Below are 4,111 nucleotides of genomic sequence, written 5' to 3'. Positions count from 1 at the left end.
ATTTTCCACTTGCAGTTTACTATGAATTTGTTTAATCCAATTTATTTCATTATTCATTGTTTCATTAAACATTTACTAAGAGCCTATTCTACACCCTACGTGAGAGACACAGATAAACAGATAGATAGATACAAATAACTTATTATCTGATAGTTCTGGAGGTCAAAGTCCCAGACGGGTATCACTGGACTAGGAGCAAGGTGTCAGGACAGCTGAGTGCTTTTATGTGGGTTTGAGAGAGTTCATTTCCGCTTCTTTTGAGCCCCTAGAAACTGCCCACATTCCTTGGCTCTTTTGCCATCTTTAAAGCCAGCAACAGCCAGTTGAGTGCTTCTCATTACATCTCTCTGACCTTTCTTTTCATCACTCATCTCTAGCACAGCAGCGAAAGTTTCCCTACTTCAAGTTCTCAGACTTAGATTGGCCCCACCCAGGGAATCAAGGATAGCAGTCCCATCTCAAGGTCTATAACTTTAATCACATCTACAAAGTCTCTTTTGCCATGTAAGGTACCATATTCATAGGTTTCCAGGATTGGGGCATAGATATCTTTGGGGGCCTCAAATTTGCAAGCCCCAAAGCCACTGCCCACAGCAAGATTTCTTAAAAATCTCTTTTCAGGGACTTTCCTGGCAGTTCAGTGGTTAGGATTCCATGCTTCTACTGCAGAGAACATGGGTTCAATCCCTGGTAGGGGAAGATACCGCAAGTCATACAGCACGACCAAAAAGAAAAAAAAAAAAAAATCTAAAAAAAAATCCCTTTTCCTCCCCCAACCACTTCTTCCCAAAGCTCCAACTGCTTTGCACCTGTGTTCTCCATTTTCCCCAGAAAAACTCCCAGGCCCAGCCCCTGAACAGCCTCCTTTATCCTGGCGCCCCCTTTCTCTTGGGAGTGGGGAGACAAAATGTCGCAAAAGGAAACCTGGCTAGTGCGCAGGTGAGTCCTCTTCACCTTGGTTTCTGCTTATTGCTGTGGGCTGTAACCTCCATTTATAACCTCGGTTTCTTTGAAAAAACCCACTTAGGGGCTCCGGTGCGGTCCACAGCTGACATCGCGTGGGCGGGAAATAGGCCGAGGCATCTACTCTTTGGAGACCTCTGCTCCTCCCTCCCAATGACCCATTGATAACCAGGGACACGGGTCCCCAGCTCTGTCCCCTCCTAGACCTCGTCCCTTGCAGCCCCATCAGCTGCCAGGACCCAGATCCGCAGCAAGGGCACCTGGAGTTCTCCCGGTCCCAGGCAGAGCCCCCGCGAACCCTGGAACGCTGTTTCCTGCTGCTCCTCTTTCCCTCCTCCTGCTGTTCCTCCTCTCCTCCTGGCGCTCTGGCCCCCGCGGGTCGCTGACTTCCTCCGGCCTCCGCCCCTAGCCGCTACCGCCCCCTGGCAGCCGTCTCCATGGTGCACACCAGACGCGGGAAGCCACCCGGCGGCGGGGGAGGGAGGCAGGGACCCGGCGCATGAGTGAGTGCGGGGCGCGGGCCAGGCGCCAGGAGCGCGTGCTGGGTGAGGGCGAGGTTGCACCGGCACTCCGAACCGTGATTAGGTGCTCCAGACACGCTGGGACCTGGGCTCGGTGGAGGTCTTGCTTGGTTTGCGCCTGCCCCGCCCCAGGGACATAGGCCTCCCCACCCAGACATCCCCAGGGTAGGGATTTCCGGCATCGGTGGGTAGTGGGAATTCTTTCCGGGATCTTTCGAAACTGTTGTGTGCACCAGGGGTTTTGAAGAAGGCCGAAAAAGGCAGCCCCTCAGGCCTGCCAGGTAGCTGCCCCTCTGGGAGCTAGCCGCTGTTGGAGCTGGGCGGGCAGGGCACTCAGAACTCAGGGCAGGGGCTCTTCTCCCCTCACCGCTTCTCCAGACGGCAGGACCCTCAGGCCCCTACTCTCACCTGCTCACCCCCCATCCCCACCTTCCATTTCCAGGAGAATCATAACCAGACAAGATGAGAAAATCTAGCATCCGTGGAGTATCCACTCCGGAAACCTCCAATAAATATTCATTAACTTACCAGCCAATCACCTAGGTAATTGCTAAGCTGGGCCACACACTTATAGAAATGACAGAAGGAAATACTCATACTGAAATAGTAAGTGAAAAACTCAAGATTTAAGAGGGTCTAAGTAGAATATTTATCGAATATATGTGTATATACCCAGAAGAGGCTCATGAGAAATACTTGATATTGTGAACAGTAGTACTGTATAGTGGGGTTCTCATGGTAAGTATACTGGAGTGGTTTGCCATTCCCTCCCCTAGTTACAAGCTTGAATCAAGATTGTCTAGAGAAATAAAAACAACCTCAGGTATGAGATGAAACCACTCCAATAGCAGAAGAGAAACTAAAGAGCCTCTTGATGAGGGTGAAAGAGTAGAGTGAAAAAAATCAACTTAAATTTTGATATTAAAAAAACTAAGATCATGGCACCCAGTCTCATCACTTCATGGCAAATAAAAGGGGAAAAGGTGGAAGCAGAGACAGATTTCCTCCTCTTAGGCTTTGAAATCACTGCAGATGGTGACCACAGCCATGAAATTAGAAGATGATTGCTTCTTGGCAGGAAAGCTATGACAAACCTAGACAGTGGGTTAAAAAGCAGACATTACTTTACCGATAAAATCCAAACAGTCAAGGCTAGTCATGTACAGATGTGAGAGTTGGACCATAAAGAAGGCTGAATGCCGAAGAATTGATGCTTTCAAACTGTGGTGCTGGAGAAGACTTTTGAGAGTCCCGTGCACATCAAGCAGATCAAACCAGTCAATCTTAAAGGAAATCAATTCTGAATACTTATTGGAAAGACTGATGCTGAAGCTGAAGCTCCAATACTTTGGCCACCTGATAGAAGAGTGGACTCATTAGAAAAGACCCTGATGCTGAGAAAGATTGAAGACAGAAGGAGAAGAGTGTGACAGAGGATGAGATGGTTGGATGGCATTATTGATTTAACGGACATGAACTTGGGCAAACTCTGGAAATGGTAAGGGCTAGGCAAGCCTGGCATGCTGCAGTCCACGGGGTCACAAAGAGTTAGACATGACTTGGCGACTGAACAAACAATATTGGATAGTACCATCTTAGCTTGAAGTGAAGTCGCTCAGTCATGTCCAACTCTTTGCGAGCCCATGGACTGTAGCCTACCAGGCTCCTCTGTCTATGGGATTTTCCAGGCAATAGTACTGGAGTGGATTGCCATCTCCATAATAGAATACCAATGACAACAGAAATGTTTTTCACAGTTCTAGAGGCTGGGAAATCCAAGACGAAAATACTAGTAAGATAGATTTCATTTTGAAGCCTATTCTCTTGGTTTGTAAGGGAAAGAAAGTGTTAGTCGCTCAATTGTTCTGACTCTTTGTGACTCCATGGTCACAGGGCTCCTTTGTCCATGGAATTCTCCAGGCAAGAATACTGGAGTGAATAGCCATTTCCTTCTCCTGGGGATCTTCCCAGCTGAGGGATTGAACCCAGGTCTTCTGCACTGCAGGCAGATTCTTAACAATCTGAGCCACCAAGGCAGCCCCCTTGGTTTGTAGGTGATGGCCGATTCAACAGCTTGGGTGTGGATGGGTTGGAGGTGAGCTCTGTTGTCTCTTCTTAATCCCATCATTAGGGCCCCACCCTCATGACCTTATCTAACTGTAATTACCTTCCAAAGAACCCACATCATCACACTGGGGATTCAGCATTTGAATTTGAAGGGGAGGGGAGGTGAAAACATTCAATTCATAACAGTTTCTAACAAATGGTACCTTAGAGTGGTTACAAATGGGGGCTATGGATCTAGATTGTCTAAATTTGAATCCCAACTACACCACTTACCAGTGTCTGCCCTTAGGCAAATCACAGAAACTCAGTATGCCTCAGGTTCCCTCCTTAGCATCTGCTATGTGTCAGGTTCTGTTCTCAGAAGGCAATGGCACCCCACTCCAGTACTCTTGCCTGGAAAATCCCATGGACGGAGGAGCCTGGTAGGCTGCAGTCCATGGGGTCACTGAGGGTCGGACACGACTGAGCGACTTCACTTTCACTTTTCACTTTCATGCATTGGAGAAGGAAATGGCAACCCACTCCAGTGTTCTTGCCTGGAGAATCCCAGGGACGGGGGA

The 4,111-nt window shown here is 48.5% G+C and overlaps 1 protein-coding gene across 2 annotated transcripts in view; it reads left to right on the top strand.

Moving 5' to 3' along the window:
• Positions 1-1,415: 1,415 nt before the first annotated feature.
• LOC105001781 overlaps positions 1,416-4,111 on the top strand; it is a 61,438-nt gene continuing 58,742 nt past the window's right edge. Inside the window, exon 1 of one of the 2 annotated variants that reach the window (XM_010858176.1) lies at positions 1,416-1,466. The gene's annotated coding sequence lies outside the window, so the exon portion shown is untranslated. The remainder of the gene's footprint in view (positions 1,467-4,111) is intronic. The other variant, XM_010858178.1, reaches the window with a different exon arrangement.

The sequence above is a fragment of the Bison bison genome, unplaced genomic scaffold (assembly GCF_000754665.1).
Source record: "Bison bison bison isolate TAMUID 2011002044 unplaced genomic scaffold, Bison_UMD1.0 scf7180017864384, whole genome shotgun sequence".
NCBI classification, from domain to species: Eukaryota; Metazoa; Chordata; class Mammalia; order Artiodactyla; family Bovidae; genus Bison; species Bison bison.
This window is presented reverse-complemented; position numbering and strand designations above follow the sequence as displayed.